A 21570-nucleotide genomic window follows, 5' to 3' on the forward strand; every position below is an offset into this window, starting at 1 on the left:
CATATGTTCTAACATCTTTTTCATATCTCAAATGCAGATATGAATATCAGATCATACCTATCCCTTGTTTACTGAATTCTTGTTTGGTTTTAAGCTCACCCCTTTCATTTAGAATGTCCTTACAATATTTCCCATATTAAAAGTGTTCAGATGGTTAAGTGCTTCCATTGTACAGTAGAAAACCAGACTGGTACTTTCAAATAATGCTGTTCTCTAGTTTTCTCCCATATTAACAGTAGAGCATTTCTTATATAGTGTCTCTGAAAATAACCATCAATCTGTTTCATTTGAATAGCATGTAATATGTTTTAATGCTGAATCAAGATAGCTAACTAAGTTCTTAACTTACTGTGATCTGCATATGCCAAGACACTCTGCAAAGTGTTATATGTTTAACTAGATAAAGTTTAAACCATTTATTTAAGCAGTTTGTATTGCCACTCAACTGTGGAGGTTGAATAGGTGGAATAAAATGTTTTTTTTAAAAAAAATAATAATACAGTTCATATGATCAACTTGTGATTTTTAAAAATATTAATTAATATGCCAATACAGCTGAAATAAGGGCTGATAAAATTAAATAAAAAATTTCATCCAGTTCTTATTTAAGGCCTCTGAAGATAGTCATTATTCTTGAAGATTCAATGTATAGTTGAACATATGGCTGCAAGATACAGAATTATTCTTAAAACTAATTTTAGAGTGGATTTTTTTTTTAAAAAAAATCTGCTTCTAGCTTCTATCAACAGTCCCTGTTCACAGCTAGTTCATTGTCAGGTGTAATATATAGTGAAAACTAGAAGGAGGAATAGCCTAATTAGATCCCTAAAGCTTGTATATAATACTTGCATGCTGTTAATCTAATAAAAGCTCTTACCTCAAGCTTTTGTCATAGATTTATGTCTAATAGGTAAAGTTGAAGTTTCCAGGATAATGAATTATTAAACACCTACAGCTCATAAATTGAGCTTTCATGCAAAACTACTTAAAATAAGAAGTCCAAGTATTTCAAATTAAACTGCACTTATTATATGATTGTATTGATTATAACTATAAAGTAAAAGTTGCATATATCATTGAGGAACTTATGAAAATGTCTCACTTTATTGATGTAGTTGCTAGTTGTCCATAACCTACCCAATAAAATACTTTTCCTGTAAAAATGATTGTCTGAAATAATCCATCATTGGTTTCATGAAAGTTAGCTCCAGAACACATACAGTGTAATCCTGCATAAGTTTCTTCAGTGGGACTCATTGCAGTGCAAGGGTTATTCTCAACTAATTTTATGGCAATTTAGTCATTGTCTGATCCTCTCTTTAACAAATATATATATGCACGTTGCCCAGAGAAATCAGCCCCTTTCCTTAATAATTAAGTTAAAATTTTTCAACAAAGCAAGTTGAACTTGTACTAGCAGTTTAAAGTATACAGCAGTAAAATAATTAAAATATGTAAACTTGCCTGTAATAAAATGATTTGAATAGGAAGAACTCTGCTAAAAGATAAATACTTTTTTTTAAAAAAATGTCTTGTCCGGAAAAGTTAGCCATAGAAGCATCTCCTGGGCAGGACAGTCTTGCTGCCTTGAAGCAAAGGAGAATAAACTTTCTCAAGACTTTCTATTCAAATGGGTATAATCCTGAGAATTCTTACAAGATCAATTTTATGGTGCAATATCCAATTTATTTATTTATTTGATTTATTTATTTATTTGATTTATATTGTCACCTAATGGCGACTCGAGGTGGCTTACACAATGTAAAGCCACATTTAAAACAAAAAATAAAAATAAAAACAATAAAAACTGACAAAAAGAATCAAATAAACTAGTAAAGTACAATAGAAGAAAATTTGGGAAAACAAAAAACAAAATAAAACAAAACAAAAAATCAAAAACCAACTAGCCACCTGATGGACTCCATCCCTCTCTGGGTTCCCCAGGCCCACTGGCAAAACCAGGTCTTCAGTGCCTTTTGGAAGAGTATTAGTGAGGGGGCCATTCTAATATCTGGGGGAATGATGTTCCAGAGAAACAGAGCCACCACGGAGAAGGCCCTTCTTCTGGGTCCCACCAGGTGTAGCTCCCTCAGGGGTGGGACCTGCAACATTCCCTGCCTCCTCACTCTAATGGTAATTTGGAGGTTATAGTGTAAAAAAAATGGGAATTTTGTTGGAAGAACAAAGAATACTCCTCCCTTCAAGCTGTTTACTAAGCTGCTGTACTGCCAAGGTTTTGCAGGAATTCCCATAAGATGGATTGCTAGCAAGATTGCAATAGGAATGAGGACAGGATCCCAAATAGTTTGAATTAATTAAATCTTATGGGGAAACTGCATGTCATATTAATTAATAACGTCTAATTTGCATCCCACAAACCAGTCCTTAGAGTTTAAGTCATATTGGTTCTGAAATTGACAACCTGTGTTCTTCTAGATCAGGGTGTGAAACTTACAGCTGATGGGCTGGAAGCATCATGGTCACCACTGGTTTACCTCATATGATGACAATGTGACAATGCAAGTTTGACACCTCTGTTCTAGGTGTTGTGAAACTATAATTAGTCATATCCTAATTGGCATAGCCGATTATGAAGCATGCCAAGTTCTGTCATTCAGCAGACCTCCCTGTTTCTTCAATCTTCTTTAATAAAGGTAATATGTAAACCTATTTGATATGATCTGATCCAAGTTAATAATTCTCAGTAGAAGAGCAACTCATAGCACTGAATACTGTAGTCTTAAAGTGCTCTTATACACATTTCATTTTGATGTAGCTGAATATAATATAATATTATATTTAGATTAATGATATCATTAATCTATTTTCTCCTTCCTTGCTGGTAAAGAAATAACCAAAGTTCTTTAGGTTCAACCAAAGAAAGAAAAATGCAGAGCTTTTGCTTGCCAACCCAAGAAGAAACTAATGTTCAAGTAGATCAGAATCAACTGGATAACTTTATTTGTGACCATTTGGATTTGACAGTTTTTCCTTATAGGTTGTCTCTGATACAATTTATAATAGAGACTGTCACTATTGTAAGAGAGGGTAAAAAGAAGACTCTTTCATGATCTTTACCCTATGCTCATCTCACGTTTTGTCATTTTCTGGAAAATGTATGTATGTATGTATGTATGTATGTATGTATGTATGTATGTATGTATGTTTTATTGGTCCAACTACTATGAGCAACCAGTTGTTTCTTTCACCATTTCATTTATGCTCTTTCCTTTTCACATCAGATGGATCTTTCCTCATTTCCAGGACTTTAGTTAACAAGATTTTACATTGCTTTTTCTAACCATTAAACACTGTTGTCCTTAATAGTTCTGGTTTTAAATCCAGAAATGTTTTGAATTAGCTTTAAAAAAATTTTTCACACTATGTAGTATTCAATAATCATTCTGATATAAGTGCCACAGTATTCAATACACTTAAAAAAATTTATCTCTAAGAAACTTAATTCCATTTTTTTAGACATTCATGTGCAGGCAATCTCTATGTTGAGTGTCCATGACACTAAAGTGAATGGGAGCAACTTCCTAACTAAAAGTGTGTTTCTCACTAACTTGATATATTGAAATAGGATCTCAGTAGTTGATAAATCTGAGTTTCAATTGTATTTGAACATAACCTCAATCACACAGGCTGTAGTCTTCAACACATAGACATCAATTTCTTACAACTGAATATAATTTTGTGACAACTTAAATCCCTCTACATTTATCTCCACCTCTATTGAACAACAGAATTTTCATGATAGTCTGATAGAGGTCAAGTATAAGGCAGTTGGCTACATATAAAGTGTTGATTTCAAAAGTATTCATGCAGCCTGTTTTGACAATTTCTTGACTCAAATCATTATCAAGTAAAAGTCCATTCAAAGCAAAATAATGGATGTTTTTCTCAGCATGACTAGCTTTTCTATTTAAATAATCAATGTATTCCTGCTGTGCCAAATGAAGCTAAGTATACACTTCTATATTTTACTACATCTTTAAAATGAAGGGAATCTGGAAGTGAGGCATAGCAGCCTAAACACATAACTGAAGCTGATTTCTATGATGCTCAAAATGAGTTCAAGAAAAACAAATTCAAATTTCCAAATACAGTAGACTCAAATGCTCATTGTCCTTCAGACAAATGTGTAAATGCTTTAATGGAAACAGCTTGATTTTTTTTTTTTTACCTCTAATATGTGTGTGCACAAACACTGAGTTATTTGCTGTATTTAATAGTTTATAATGAGCTTTGGGGAAATGTGTCTACTAACTATTGACTTGCTCCAATGAAGGTTGATTGCTGTTTAAGTTGGTTTAATGAACAGGAGTAAAACAATTGGAGATTTTGCCATTCCTGTTGGTTTGAAGAAGAAAGAATGATGATGCCTTAAATAATTCAAAGTTCAGCATGCAGATTATAAAGAGATATAACAATCATATTGTATTCTTCCAGGATATTTTGCAAAGAAAACTAAATTAAGATCATCAATACCAAAGTGAGTATGGTATTGTGGAGAGGGAGGAAGAAGGTTTTTCAATTCTTTTCATTCATGAAAAAAAATAAAACATTTGGGAAATATTAATGGAAGGATTGAAAATTATTTCACTTATTTTAGTTAAAAGATGTACCCTGGAATGCCCATTCCCATAATAACAGGGTTTACAAATTGTTTATTTTATATAACCACATTCTAGAACACATAAGACAATCAGCAATATATTTAAAAAACAAACATTAAAACAAGTTAAATAATAATGCGGGATGCAATCTGAGGTAGCCACTGGGACCAGAAGGGCCACCTGTGGTCACGATGACCTACCCAGATTGGACCGTGCAATATTATCCTGGAATACATATATTTTCCTTCATTCATCTTAAATAGTAATACTCACTGGATCCTGGTCCTAAAGATTATCACTAATCCACTAGCTCAAAAAAGCCACAGTCTTTGCTTAGAAATTAAGCAATAGCTGTGAATCTAAAAGAACCCAAATCATGGACTTGGTCCTTGGAAAAATTCAGAGCTACTCAGAGTCAAAAAAGGAGCCACAGAACCAGATGATTTCTGGTTAATCTCATTTTTTAAAAAAATTCTTTAAGCCCCCTTCCCCTACATTCTCTTCAGTTACCAGCTTAAGACCTCCTCCACATCTTTCCAGTATGAAAATGTATAGCTCAATTTGATTGACATATCCATGATACCTCACCCCAACCCAATGGATGACCCTTATAAGCAATTTTATGCAGGTGTGAAAAAGCCACATCCAATAGCACTTCACTGTACAGCAACCATGGGCATCTCTTCCCACACCATATCAAAATTCCCACTACAAAAGAGTATTATCAATACAAAACAGAGCACCTCCTGTTGTCAGAGGCAGACCATCAAGATGCCAAGTTCATTGTATCAAAGATCAATGAGAGATCTGAAAGTACTGAGGATTATCTGAGGAAGGTTACCCATCAGATAAACTGTCAGCCCTGGATCCATCTTGATTTAGATTTAGTGCTGCCACAGCAGGGGATGGGCACATTGTGGAAATGGGAGAGAAGGGAGAAGGGAGGATAGCCACAACAACATTCTTTCACTAGAGCTCAAGGCCAATTCACTGGAGTTTAGAGGGGAGTGACTAGACTTGGCGGGAGTTCAGAATTGAGGTGGATTGAAGAGTGTGTCTTGAGGGTCATCAATAGAGGCAGGATGTGAGTTTTAGTGTAGAGGGGGGAAATGCAGGAATTCAGATTTGGATTTTCTCCAGATGTGTCAACATGACTTCTTTAATAAATTCTGACTTGGATGGACTTTGTCTCTGAGTGCTGAATTTAGGAGAATTTAGGATGGTCAGAATACTGACAGTAACTTTCTGAGCTTGAATTCTTCCTCAAAAGGTCCAATTAACCCACTCCATAATGTTCTCCACAATATCCCTACTTCTGATACTTCAAGTCATGAAAATCATGAATTTTGTTTTGTTTGTTTTACAGATGAAGGACCAGGCAACCCTAGAATCTGAAGAATAATGAGAAGATGCATAAAAGCCTTCTTTCCACAAATTTCATTATTTCATATATATAAGTAGAAAAAAACAAAGTGAATTTGAAAGAAATTCTAATGACAATTAGGAAGCAAAACAAACTTTTTTTTGCAAGGATCAAAAATAGTTAAAAATAGAAAATATATTTGTGAACAATGACAGAAAAACATAAGGCAGGGTGTCACATGATTATGACATTAGTGGCTTTTGTTAACTTGAAATACTCTTTTTTAATAACTTTGCAAATAACATATTAAGATCTTCCAGATCTTGCATATTATAAAATAGTGACCATCAAAGCTCGAATATTTTTAATACTCCTTTATTTCAGTTTGATGGCTTTACAAATTCTTCACAAGAGGAGTTTTATAATCCACATTGACAGAAATAAGGACCTCTTCTTTAATCATTAAAGTTATCCCCAGGGGTGGGATTCAAATTTCTTAATAACTGGTTCTATGGGTGTGGCCTAATTTGTGGGTGTGGCTTGGTGGTCATGTGACTGGGTGGTCATGGCTTGCTGACTGGGCGTGGCTTGGTGGTCATGTGACTGGCTGGGCGTGGCTTGTATGTAAATATTGTAAATATTTATGTAAATATTGAATTTTTTATTTAAAAAAAGAACAACTTTTACTCAAAATCAGGCAAAGCAGTCAGTCAGATTGAGTTGCTTGCAGAATCACAGATTCACTCAGAAATCTATCCTTCTGCAATCTGCTGCCTGAGTATCACATAAAATTTGCTTGCACAATACAGGCAAGTTGGATGACATGCATGCGAGATAAGGAGTGACTGGGCAGGGAGGGGAGAGGCAAGTGGGGAGGGGAGGGGCCAGCCAGTGGCATGATTTGCCAGTTCTCCAAACTGCACCGATTGGTAACAACCGGTTCTATAGAACTGGTCCGAACTGGTAGAATCCCACCCCTGGGTATCCCCACTTGACTGCTGTATGTGCAGCAACCTGAGCCTGGTAAAATATAGGATTGCATTATTGATTTAAAAAGAGAGGTTCCAGTACATTGTTGAATTTGAATTCAACCCTATTGAATACTATTTTAATTTTCTCTTCTCAACACTTTACCGTAGAAAGCTTAAATCTTATAATCCTGTGATCATTATTTTTTAAGAGAAACAACACTCCAGGGAATGCTGTTATCAGAAAACAGCTAGAAAAAATGAAGTAGGGTAAGTGTCACAGGATCAGGGCTTACAAATTGACTTGCTCCTTTCTATAAATATGTGCTGATCAAAACACATCTAAAATCTTTAAAAACAACATGTATAGTTGAAATTGATTAGTGGCGAGACACTATGTAAAATCTATACTTAGTGAACTGAAACAGCCTGTCTCAAATGCCTGGTTCAAAAAGAAGCTTTGATTTTATTGATTTTTTTTAAAAAAGAAAACAGTCTAGGATTGATGTTCTGGTATGATGATTGACACTTTTATTTGAAATACTCCATTTTATATAAGAAAGGACTGGTAGTATAATAGTAACATCACCAGGCATGATTGTCTATTTTTAAATGTTTGTGTAGGAACACATAGAAGTAAAGATCTGTAACAGTACTTCACTAACAATGAAATGCTTACTTTCAAAAATGTCTTTCAGGTGTTTTAGTTCCTGCAGGTGGCATCAAAATCAGCAAGATGGTGAATGGAAGGCCTCTCTCTTTATAAGTGCACTGATGTCACATATATGTTCAAAAGGAATATCTGTTAGCTTGCCAGTTTTGATCCAATTCTATACCCTAGGTTGATGCCACTTTAATGCAAAAAAAAGGTGAAGGTAGCATTTTTGAAATTGAAAAAATCATTACAAAAACCAAGAAACTGGAGAGAATGCAAACATTTTTTTATTAATTCTGTTCACTGGTTTCTTGTACTCAAAACATCTATAAGGTTGCATAGGTCTTATATAGGATGTTGATTAAACGTAAATTGTTTATGTCTATACAACAGCAGAAGATCCCATATACAGAAAGAATTGATTTATAGCAAATGATCTGGTTAAAATTATCATACTTTGCACATTTTATACAATGTCTTAGCTCTCTGGATAAAGTTATAATACTGGGAGAGTTGAAAGGAAAGAGAAGAGGATGTCTAAAATCTACGTGAATTGATATATCAGTGATGGCTGGACATGGGCACTACTTTGTACCTCACATCTATCATCAAATAGAACTAATGTACAGTATATCATCAAATATATAGTAACTCTCTCTGTATATTTCAAAGTGATAATTCTTCGTGTGAAAGTGAATGGATAGATAGAGGTAGACACTAATGATAGTTTTCAAGAGTTTGGATCATTCAAGTTACTAAAGCTCTATTACTCCTGGGCACAGACTCCTGAAAAATAAAGCTACTACTACATGTATACATGTTTTAATGTGTGATTTTACAAATAATATTCCCTTAATATATTTTATAGATACTTTTCCTTAAAGAATACTTTTGTGTTAAGGGATGCTTAAAAAGAATGCTATTTTTGAGGTGCAGGTTGGGTCAAAAAAAGATTTGGGTACTTGAGTTATCTTTAGTTTCTGTGTGTGTGTACTGAAGAGAGAGTGTGCACATGCACACATGCAAAAGATTTTCTTTCTTTCTTTCCTTCCTCCCTCCATCCCTTCCTCTCTCTCTCTCTCTCTCTCTCTCTCTCTCTCTCTCTCTCTCTCTCTTTCTCACTTTCTTTCTCATTTCCAGTATTTTTAAAAAGGAATTGTTAATTTCTTGAGTTACTGCCTGCCAGACATCCATGATTAACTTTCAGAAGTATATATATTTGAAAGTAGCAGGCAAGTTGATTAGACTACATTTTTAAGTAGTTAAAAAAGAAATCAGAAATGTTGTTATCTATCGATTATGCACACCTAATATGTACTTTTGAAACAAAATATAAACTGGAGGGTAAGCAAATCACTGGATATCCTATCAAGATATCAATAAGTTTCTTGGAGTAATTTAAAATGCCGAATGTAATATACAGTGTAAAACTCAATATAGTTAGGTAGTAAGTTTTTTTTTTTTTTTGAATCACCTACTTCAACTAGACCTGTCCTATATGAACATCACAGTCAATAAGAAAATCTTGAAGTTTCCCCCTACTGGATAATTAAAGATACGATGATTAAGAGATGTTTTTTTGTCAAGGTCTCCATGCTATGGGATAGTCTTTCTGAGAGGTAAGATTCACCTCAACTCTTTTAACCTTCAAGTAGCAAGATAAAGTAGAATTCTTTTTGGATAATTTTTATAATTAGGAAGAAAATGCCATAGGGATAGTATATGCCATTTTGCTTTGGGTGTTCATTGCTACTGATTTTATTATTATGGCATTTGTGCATGTATATTTAAATGTGTTATCTTTTTCTACCACCAAATGTCATGGTGACTGTGGTAGAGTAAAAATGAAATAAATAAATATTCATAGGCAGAGTGAACTATGTAAATAGTTACTGAAGACCAACGCATTTAATTTCTCTGATTTTTTTTTTAGACAAAGCTTGTAATACAAAAATTCATCTGCTTGCTGAGATACCGTTTAGTGTTTCCAAGACAAGGATTGTTTGAACAGATGTTTATCAATATTCTGACCTGCACTTGCATTGCAACCAAATCCAAATGTCTCCATAATCTTATTTGTATTGTACAATTTCTTTCTTTTTCATTTTTTAAAAAATTTTGCTTTTTATTTTTAACATTTTGTTAATTCCACTCTCTGTATCCAAAATCCAGACATCTCTTTTTTGGACAAGTTATGATTGCCTAAACCTTTTTTCATGGAGGGTTCCAAAGAAAGCTGATTAAGTTACTTCTCTCATTGTAACAAGAAATGGCAAGAATAACCCACAGTACTTGAAAGAAGTATAAATCTATTCAAAGATAATGAAGAATAATACAATAGTTACCATCAGTTTATATGAATAGATGCTTACTATTTCCATCAGGGATGCACAGTCTGAGACCCTGGAGGGTAGGGTCAGATAAGGTTTCTATAGACTTTCAGTGAGATCCACAAACACCTTCAAAAGTTACTACAGAATTATAATTGCGATGTGGTAATGAAAAATAACAATATAAGATGGCAAATAACCTTATGAACTACATTTAATTCCAATTAAATGTAAATAAGCTCTATTGCAATGTATCTGATAAAAATCAGCTGTCTTTATCTCTTCTCTTCTTTGGTCTTCTCTTCCATTCCATTCCATTATTTTCCAACTGATAATGACTATAAATTATGGATTTGACAATTAGTTTCTGAACGGAATGGGTGGTGTTCATCTCCTTTCTCTCCTTTAGAATGCAAGTTTTGTCATTATCTGCTTGTTTGTTTTCCTGTTCATTTTTTAAAAATTGCCTGGACAAGTCCCTTTATTTTTCTTCAAAGATTTGTTAGAAGTGGTTTGCTATTGTTTGCTGCCTAGAGCTGAAAGAAAATTACTGTCCCAGGGAGCCCAAGTGGTTTTATGCCTAATGGGGAACTAGAACTCAGGATCTTCTAGCTCCTAGCTTGATTCCTTAATTACTACACCAAATCACCTCTCTATTGATCTGGTAATTATATTTAAATATTTTCCATTTGAATACATTAACAAAACAAACATCCACATAAATCACCCTTCTGTAAAACAAACAAACATAAGAGCTATTGGATTAATACAACTTCTGTGAAGTTCAGTAATTAATTAATTTCTTTGGCCTACTGTCATGTCATATAATTGGTGAGTATTTTCTTGTCATCTAGAATTCAGATACATGCAACCTCTGCACATTAAAATTAGATTGCATTCTTAATTAAGAAATGTCATAGGGCTATCCATCTTATTTTTGTGTAATCCATTTTTTAAAAATGTATAAAGTAAAACTAATTGCATATGTTCAAGCAGTGAATTCCATAATGTAGGTACTTAAGTGTAGTTGACTGATATTTATTAATGTTATTGTGTTTAGGTACTAATATGTTGCTGATTCACCTGACAGATTTGTAACTTGTTTATATCAAAATAATTTTGAGGTGCTAGTATTATAAAAATTCAGTGCTAGTACTTAGAAACTTAATTCCAACATTACAACTACTATAGACAAATTGCATGAATTTCCTGCACAGTGAATACTAGGATTTTTTACTTTGTTGCTCATATGTTGACAAGTGATTCAGTTATTCATTGCAATTTCTACATCATTTCTATGTCATTAAAATCTAAAATATGTGTGCATTTCAATAAATACTTCCTTCACATGGAATTTGAATAAACAGTATTTCCATACTTTCCTTGAATATGACCATTATTATCATCATTAGCATTTTTTTCAATATATGTTTTTATATGCTAATGTTTTTAATTGAGGGAAATGCAGCACAATACCCAGAACTATGATAATAGAAAAATAACTGTTTTAATTTACATATTTGTTTATGAAGAATGAATTAGGATGTAACAGATAAGTAAACGTTAAACAAGACGCAAAATATTATTTGTTCCTTCTTTATAAATAGTCTGCTCCATCCATCAATGTTTATACAGTAGTAGCTAAGGGTCCCCTTTGCAAGAATTAAGAAACAAGCCAAAGATAACGTCATGCTAAATCACCCAAAGTCACATTGTAGGGGAGATAGGTGACATAAAAAATAAATAAAATAAGGCATAGCTGAAAGAATACAGTGATTAAAACACTATTTGATTTATCTGAATAAATTGACTAGATCAACTTAAGTAATTTCTGTCCAGATTTAAGTCCCTTTCTCTCTTTGAGGCACAGTAATGTACCTGAGAGATTGATTCTTCTGCTTCTCTATCCCAAAACACGTGCTAACTATGATTCTTTGACTTCCCTCACATTGGATGCGCCTTCCTATCTCAGGAGGAAGGAAGGAAGGAAGCCAGGAAGGAAAGAAGGAAGGAGGGAGGGAGGGAGGGAGGAAAGAAGGAAGGAAAGGCAGGCAGGCAGGCAGGGAGGGAGAGTGGAAAAAAGGAAAAGTCATTTCATGTTTTAGCAGTGAATGTGTAAGGAAAAAGCTTTGCCGTTTATGTTCTATTGTTGAATTTGTAAAAACAATGGTGTTGGAAGGCAGCAACCAATGTGAGAGTGAGAGACCAAAGAGAAGAAGACAGTCTTGCCACAGAGCACATTAGCTACATGAAGCCACAATGTGACTGCAATGAAAAGAAGCAGAGCCGGCAACTGGAGAACACTTCTTGTGCTGACACAAGTGAAAAAAACTTCTTTTGTTTGGTATGTAGCAGAAGCAATTGAATAGAAGCAGCTTTAATGTTTTGGACGCAAAAACCTAAATTATGTCCTCCCCTAAAATAATAGTCTGTGGACTATTGTGAACTTGCTATGACATAGATCATGGTAAGCTGATTATGAGAATTAAACTATTGTATAAGAGAAAGTGATCAGACGATTATAAATTATAAAGCTGTTTTAAGAATTTTTTACTTTAAAATTTAACTTTAGCTTCTCGTATGAATATTTTCACATATTTCATTCAATCTGAATGTGAGAGTAACTCAGAATAAAATCTTCTTGCATACTTATTTGTCAAAACTCATCACAATGTCAAAGTCCAAAAGCATTATGATTTATAAATTTGTGCTAGAATAAATTTGCATCTTCTACTATCTGCATAAACTCTCTCACACATATAAGGAATTCTAAATATAATGAACTTCTGATAGTTCACTGATTTTCTCTTGTACATATACAAGTAGCCAACATCAACAGAGTTAAGCAACAGCAATGTTTTTCAAAAGTGACAATCCAAAAAAAAACCCAAAATAAAACAGCCAAAAAACACTCCATCCTGTTCTCATCAAGATCTACAATCCTACAAAGAGCTGCGATTAATCAAACAAGAGAAAAGAAGATAAACAAGTTCTCAAAAACATGATGTGCTTTTGCTGCCCCCTTAAGACAAGTAAATATAAATAATTGTAAGCACACTATAAGTGCCTGATCACGTTTTCTTTAAAAGGCTTTCTTCAACTGAACTGTCACAGGATGATCATCATAATGGATTTGTTTAGTAGAACATTGAATAACAATAAATCTTGATTTTTCATGGCATCTATTATAATATCAATGAAACAAGAAGAGATTACTCAGTCAATTCATGTTAAAGCCTTTAGAAAAACAAACTTATACTCTCAAGGCAAAATAAATGATAGAAGATAGAAATAGATAGATAAAGAGATCGACAGACAAATAGATTGGGAATAGATTGAGAATTTCCAATCAGAGCAATTAGTAGTGGGACAAAAAACTGCCCCCCAATGCACTGTATAAAGATTCATTGCATAAAGATTCAGTCGTCTGTGAAATGATAATTAAAAAAGCATACAAGGGATGAATTATTATCACTTTCTGTTCTGTTAACCTTTGGAAGGAGATCTGATTAATGGATAGTCATTGACTTCACTCTTTAAATCACATTTAAGATTTTGATATTAGGATATTAATACTCAAGCTCCTCTTTGCAACTTTCGGCATTCTATTGATTGCCTGCATCATTGTTTGTTGTTGCTATTTTAAGTTGCCAATTTTCAGTGGCAGCACTGAGTACTGTTTGAATATGTGATTCCTTCTGGCAATGAAATATGTGTCATAGAGGATCAGAATCATTGGCACTTTGTATGAATTATGTCAGAAGTTGTCTTACACCTCCTCACTTGATAGCTCAGGAAAATAGCTAAAGTGGCAGCTGAAAACATATTTGAGCCATTATGAGCGCTGCTATAATTTAGAAAAATGTTAGGCTTCTTCACATTTGTATTGAAAATTTTAAACAAGGAGACATGTTGTCCTGAAAGATACCCTGTTTTATACTCTTTTCTCATGTATATATATATATATTAATATAAATGAGAAAAAGATTCTACAAATAAATAAAATATTCAGACATTTAAAACAATTTCTGTTTGCATTTATTTGATATCATCTCATTTATATTCTGCCTTTTGGTTTATAGTATTATTCAAGGCAACTTACATCAATAAATCAAAATGCATATATACATACTTACATACAAATATAGCCCTGATCCTAATGCAAAAATAGCCCTAATCAGGGGTGGAATTCTACTGGTTCGGACCAGTTCTATAGAAACGGTTGTTACGATTCTGCACAGTTCGGAGAAACAGCAAATTGCACCACTGGCCTGAGAGTGGAGCTGAACCTTCCTTAGGACTGAAGCATCTATTTTTCAGTGCAGACTTAGGCAGCAGATTGCAGAAAGGTAGATTTGCGAGTGACTCTGTGATTCTGCAAGCAACTCAATCTGCTTGCCTGCTTTGCCCTCATTTTGGGTAAAATCTGCTCTTTTTTAAAATAAAAAAATTCAACATTTACATAAATATTTACAATATTTACATACAAGCCACGCACATCCAGTCACATGACCACCAAGCCACACCCACAAATTAGGGCATGCCCAGAGAACCGGTTGTTAAGGAATTTGAATTCCACCCCTGGCCCTAATCCCTTAAGCAGGGGTGGGTTTTACCAGTTCTGTCAACCTCTGTAGAACTGGTAGCTCTGAAGAGCAGCAGACATACAACCGGTTCTATGTCTACTGATGTTTTTGCCCACCCAGCCACCTGGGCTCTTACCTGATCTTTATTTCCTGAATTTTCAACTTCAGCTGCCGAACGAGGCACAGCTGCAGTTAGAAAAGCAAGAAAAGAGGGCTTTCAAAGGCTGCTTCTCTGCAGGCAGCTGTTGATGACAATTTACAGGTGTGCAGCTTGCAGCCTGCAGGGAAGCTCGTAAATCCTGAACCGGTAGTTAACCCTGTCATATCCCACCCCTTCCCTTAGGGATAAGTTACATAGTGTGCAAAAAAGAACTACAGAGTACTAAAAGAAAGAAATGAAAAGCAGAAGTTAAAGAAAAGAAAATGGAATTAAATCTAGTTTATAGCAATGTTGTGTACACATCCTCATACTTTTCTATGTAAACCAACCTTGCTTCAATCATGTTCTTTTATCTTTTCATATTTGTTAGTCTTTGAACTTCTCACCCCTCTTTTTCTGAAGACTCTAGCTTTTTCTTACTATGACTTGCTTATTCTTCTCATTCCTCTTAACCTAGTCACTCTTCCTTTATGTATTTGTTTGGCAATTACGTCTTCATCCATTCTCCTTATATGATACAATGACCTCTTTATCAATCCACTTCAGTGTACTTCCTTCATACCAGTCACTGAGTTTAGTATTTGGCTGGCATTCATTCACAGCCCATATATTGTACATTTATCCTATTGAAAAACAAAACAATACACTGACAAATAAAACTCAAGTTTTTGATGTTTATTCTGCCCTACAGTTCTAATATTTACTGACATATCTTGTACCTAACATTATTTTTTTATACCACAAGCTACCAGTAACAATGTCACATCAATATCCTTGATATTTTGAATAGAAGTGCAACATTCTTAAAACTGTAATTTGTGCTAAGTGGGTTCCTATTAACTCTTCAGGTGTTTTCTGCCATATACCAATGTAGCAAAGTCAGGCCCCATAAATAATATGTTGTATAAATCACTTTAAATGTTTAAATTGATTGTCATTTTCTTTTATACACTTCCTAAATTGTTCCATTCATTATCTTTGAAAATTCCTAATACAGTGGCATTTTAATTGGGAAAATAAAAACAAAATATATGGTAATTGACTTATGAGGGCTGAGTTTTGTATATCTTGTATACCTATTATTGGCTTGTCACTGAAGAGACAAAGGGGGCTTTTTGAAATATAACTTACTCACTTTTGTTTGGCTACTGAGAGGCAGTTCCAAAACCATAGTTAGCTTTCTTACTGAAAGATCTACTCACTTGGCAATTTGCTATTTTAAAGAATATGTAAATTCTTCTAAGTTTTATTTAGCTCAATTTCTCTCTTTTCCTCTACCTTAGTTTCCTTCCTCAGTTTCCTATAATTTCGTTTTGCTCTCTATTTAGATACAGTGTCTTGCCCTGCATTAGTGGATGTATGGTTTTTTTCCTAGATAATTCTTGATTAGAATATTGTTTCCTACTTGATCATTTTTCTGGTATTTATCTCTGCTTGTCCAGGGTGAAGACTGTGTTCTGGTCTTTTTGTTTTCTTCTTAGCCTCTTTATTATTTTTTTCCAATTGTATGTACATGTGGACATGTGGTTTATTTCCATGTGTCTATTGATAGCTGATTTATCTGAATGCCAAGCTTCTAGAAATTGCCTGGCATTTATTTATTTATTTTGGATTTTGCTTGGTCTAGAATGGTTCCAGTTTCCCAGGTGAAACAATGATTTCAGTCATAGTTCAGTCTGTTAACCAAACAATTAAACTCAGGGAACACCAGAGCTATCAATATTCTCTTCTAGTAGAATATACAGTGCAACCTCTTTACAAGTAAACATATTTCTGGTAACATATTTGGACATTATTTTCAGCGACATGCCAATTTTCCACTAATTTTCACATTACAAACAAGCACTTTTTTCATCCTGGAATTTAGGAGATAAAATTATTGAAAGATAACTTGTACATCAAATTTTCATTGAAATGTAAGTCAGACTAATTTCTGATTCATGTCTTTTAAGCCAAAAAAGATGAGCTTTCAATAAAATACTTCCAAGGACACAGCCATAACCTGTAATGAAGGGCAAATATAATCTTCTGGGAAATGAGAGAGTTAAATTAGAAAATGGCATTGTGAAAAGATGAAAACTTTTCCTCTCAACACTGTTTGCTTGCTCTGCATGAAGATTTATACCTTTTATGGTCATTTTGGGTGCTGGGATAGGAAGGAAACCTTGCTTTACTTTTAATTATGGATTTACCAGCATATAGTGCCCTTATTTCAAATATCTGTCATATGCACTGCAAAAAGATCACTCTACTTATGCCATTGTTTTCATGGCAATGCCACGGAATATCTGTAATATACAACTGAGTCAAATTATATGAGCTTAAAGGAGACAATTAATCCTTTTTTTAACCTTCAGTAAGGTATATTTTAGACAATGTGTATGTTACGATATCTCACCATAAGCTTAAGCAAGGTGAACAGATAGAGATTTTTCTCTCACACACACTAACAGAAAATGGGTTTTTTCAATCAGATGGATTATTATTTTTTTGCCTTTTGTTCCTTGGAGATAAAATACAGCAAATCTATGGAAAGAGTAACAACATTTGAAAAGCACTCGACATGAGATCAGAATCAGGTCTACTAAGAATATAATGCATCCTCTAGCTTATTTTATGTCATTGGCTTGAAAGCCTTAGGCTATTTTTCCCATAAGTCATCTCCATTCTTGCCCTTCATTCTATGTTCTATTTCCCCTTATCCTGTCATTTGCAGTATTTCTCTCTTTTAAGCCACGCAATAGGATCTCAGCCAAATGTGATTCTCTGCTTATTTTTTATGAAGGAAAATAAATCAGTCACAAGCAACACACATATAGAGGGCCACATATATTTTAGGCTATCCATTTGTTCAGTAATTTTTTTCCATGGTGCCAGTTCTGTTTTCAGTGTTATTTTTCTTACTTGTTTTGCATTTTCTTATTAAGCAACAGAGCCATTCATTATATTAGCCATAAGGATAAAAACAAAAGGCAGAAGTTGGTAATACAATAGTTGAGCTTTTAATTTGTCTTTGCTGAATAAATGTAGCTTTGCTGCTTTGTGGTAGTGTACCTACACTAAATTCCTACACTAGATTGTGGGCAGCATACTGAGGACAACATTCTTATCTAAAAGTTAGGAACACTGGGAAACATTTTGTACAATAATAGGAATTTCAAGAAGAGGAATGGGAAGGGTATGCTTTACAATTTGCTAGTCAAGAAAACTCAGAGCAAAAATTTCTGTAGAGGAATCACAATAATATGTCTTAAAGCAAAACAATCAGCCCTCACAGATAAACCAGACAAGAAACACTAGACTAGATGAACTAATTTAACTTCATCACATTATGAATTTTGCAAGTTTGTAGGTACAGATTTTAACTATGTGGTACATTAGAGTGGTCCTTCTTAAGTTTCTTTCCATTACCATTTAAACCACTGGGGCTCCTACCTCTCTTGTTGATTAGTTCCAAGGCAATGTCTCCTCTCCTCTTTCTCCAAATTTCCCTTCATTCTCTGCCGATAAATCCCATTACATGAACAGATCAAAAGCCCTATGAAATGCACATTCAAATAAGTTGGAAATAGCCTTCATATAGATTTTAAAGCCCTTTTTTGAAACCTCTTCCAATCACCATTGTTGAAAACTGTTTGGAGTTCCATTATTCTTACCATGACAACCCAGGTTGGTGTAAATCCATCCCCTCCCACTTGTGACTGTATGACTTTAGCTTTGTCACTTGTATCCTTATGATTTATATTGATGGTTTTCTAATATGATTTGATTGCTTATTGTACCCTATGACTATTGTTAAGTGTTGTACCTTATGATTCTTAACTCTTGATGAATGTATATTTTCTTTTATGTATACTGAGAGTATTTACACCAAGACAAATTCCTGGTGTGTCCAATCACACTTGGACAATAAAGAATTCTATTCTATTCTATTCTATTCTATTCTATTCTATTCTATTCTATTCTATTCTATTCCTTTTTCCCCTAAATTTTGCCATCTGATGGAAAACATGATGTTTCCTAGCCTATGCAATACTCTTCCTCCAGAACATCACACTTTATAGTCTTCCATAAGGCTTTGAAGACCTGACTTTGCCCCCAAGCATTGGGAGAAGACCAGATAATCACATTTCAGAAATTTGTTTTGGTGCCAGTTTTTTTATTGTTTTTGATGTTTTAATAATTAATCAATTTGGTTTTATACTTTTAATGTGATTTTAATTGTCTTTTGGTCCTTGATTGGGAGCCACCCAAAGTTGATTAAAAGATGGACAGGTATATAAATGTTTTAAATAAAAAATAAAATAGTGATTGATTCCCAAAATAAAAATGGTTAAGGAACAAACAAATTGGTGTTTTTTTTGGTTTTTTGAGAAAATGCATAGCTTCCAAGTCTTCTTTATTTTAGAATTGGCAATTGATTTCTTTTTTCTTTTTTTTTTGTTTCCAGAATTTTACCTGGTGATCATTAGATACTGCTAGGAATTTAGATTCAACATTTGAAAGCATATTTGGAACATAAACAGTGATTCCTTTTTTTAAAAAAATTCCCTTCTCTGGTTCTGAATGAAGTATCATCAACCTTAAGTCAGTTTATATTTGTAAGAATAAATAGGAGGACATTGTTCAGATTTCAAAGCATGTATTTTACTCTCAATGTGGTTATATATTTTTCTCATTTGCATGTGTTTTTTTTTTTTTTTTTTTTTTTTTTTTGTAGGTAAAAAATAAAAATAATAATTTCTTAAAGCTTATTTTTTCTTTAATTTCTGCTTTTGTATGCCATCAGGTTGTTAAACATGTTTCGGTCTAAATCCCCATTTGAAATAAAGACATAATCAAAGCTCTGCATGTTTTTATAAGATGCATTTGACAAGCTAGTTTATTTTCTGCATGTTTCTGATATGTATTACTTGGTGGTATTAATTTGCAGAATTTTCTCTTTTTATAAATGTTGACACAGGGAGATTGGAAACCTGTTTAATCAACCTTTTCGTTGTTTCTCAGTTTTTCAGTTATTGGAACAGTCATGAAAGAAATGAATTATACTGTATTTTGGTTATTTGATATTGCACTATTCCTTTCCTACATATAATCTATTCCCATTATCAACTGCATCAATATCAACATCACCTTCTACCAGTAGCTAAAACCATGTGAGATGTATACAAATGATAACAAACCTGTCATACTTCTCTTTTGGCACACTTCTGTTTTTTTAAAAAAGACTTATTCAAGTTTTATCTGATATTCCAATACAAAGCATCAACTTTTTATCTAAAGTATATAGATAATTTACACTGTACTTAATACAAAGTAAATATATCAATGTGATTTTGTGATGGTCCCAACTTAATGATGTGATACTTTAAAGAGGTTGAAAGTTTCACATTATCCTTCACATGACTTCTTGCTGCTTTAATTACCAGAGTGCAGGAACTGATGATATTGTCTTTCCATTCCCAGCCTAGACAAATGCACCCTATGCCCATGTTTTTCAAATCTTAGACATCCTAAGCACTTTAGAGCAAATGGTCTATGGCACTTCAGTTGTGTTTTAATGGTAGCCCCAGCCATGAATTGGTGTAGTACTTAGCATGCCCACACACCCCAACAGCTGATCTCTACCCTATGCAGCCTTTTCAACCCTGGATAGACTACTGTGATAATATGTAGATAAAGTAAAAATAACAACATCTTGGAGCCACTGTCAAAAATACCATGCTAACATGTTCTACATTGCCTGGGGAAAAAAACCCCAACCTTCATAGCCTTCTGGAAAATCATCAAGTTCAGGACCATCTGAAACTCTAGAGGAGAGACAGTTGGATAAGATAGGTCTAATGAGAGGCACATCAATGGGTCCAATGATGGCCTACTAAGTCAATGAACTATCCTAAACCAAAGAAGCCAATACTCAATTAAATCCTTGCATATTCCAATGGGATGAAGTATCCACAGTACCATAAAGTTTCCCTTCCCTTCATTTTGAAAACATTTTTGTTTTAGAACAAAACTTCAGAACACTCTTACTTTGTTTCTGTGAAAAAAAAACTCTCAATTCTTTCTTGCAACAAAGGTTCTATGTTCTTAACTGGAAGGTAGGAATGAAAGAATTACCTGTTGTATCAGGACAAGATGATCCCCCGAGGGATTAAAAAAATAAAAATAAAACAAGGATGCTTTAGTATTAAAAGACATAATGCAGGAAAGGATGATGGTTACAGGATCCAAGCAGGAAAGCAAATGAATTATGTTGGAAATGGTGGAGTAGAAACCATCCCTAAAAGGTAAAGTCAGACATTGGTAGATTGGTATATATAGCAGCAAGACAACAAAGCCTTCCTTCCTAGCATGGATGACAGAATAAAGAAAAAACCAGTCACCTGCCGTTTTGGTGGTTGCAGTCATAAACCAAAGTTCATTTGCTCCTATTGCCTGCCATCTCAATCTGGACTAACATTTGACTGCCTTTTTAATATGGCAGCTAAAAAACCTGGGCTGCACTGCCAAATAGTCCTTAAGTTGCATCTCCTTTCCCTCAAGAACGTCATCTTCTCCAAAGTATCTCCCACCTGGCTACTCCTACTTACTCTTTAGCTATTTCCTCATCATTGTGGGCCCTGCAATACCAAACTCTTTTACAGATACTAATAACATTTACATTTGCAATGCTATCCTGACAAAACACAATATTAAAAAAATATATGACAACTTTTCAGCTAGAGCCCAAAATTTAGATATATTTTCTGTCCCATTTCTATACTGTGTAACCATGAACCCTTGAAATAATCCTAAGTATTTATATCGGGTTCAAAAATAATAAGATAGGCACTATGCACAAGGCTCAATAAGACTTAATGTTTTTCTCTCTACAACATTTTGT

General features: G+C 33.8%; 1 long non-coding RNA gene across 1 annotated transcript in view; it reads left to right on the forward strand.

Annotated features, from left to right (window-relative positions):
• LOC148132521 (uncharacterized) overlaps window positions 1-6567 on the forward strand; it is an 84304-nt gene extending 77737 nt beyond the window's left edge. Inside the window, exons 2-3 of the long non-coding RNA XR_015747359.1 lie at window positions 4456-4498; window positions 5989-6567. This is a non-coding gene — a long non-coding RNA (uncharacterized LOC148132521). The remainder of the gene's footprint in view (window positions 1-4455; window positions 4499-5988) is intronic.
• The last annotated feature ends 15003 nt before the right edge of the window (window positions 6568-21570 follow it).

The sequence above is a fragment of the Notechis scutatus genome, chromosome 2 (genome assembly GCF_049901735.1).
Source record: "Notechis scutatus isolate UNSWTSFEM ecotype Mainland chromosome 2, rNotScu1.2, whole genome shotgun sequence".
In the NCBI taxonomy this organism is placed as follows: Eukaryota; Metazoa; Chordata; class Lepidosauria; order Squamata; family Elapidae; genus Notechis; species Notechis scutatus.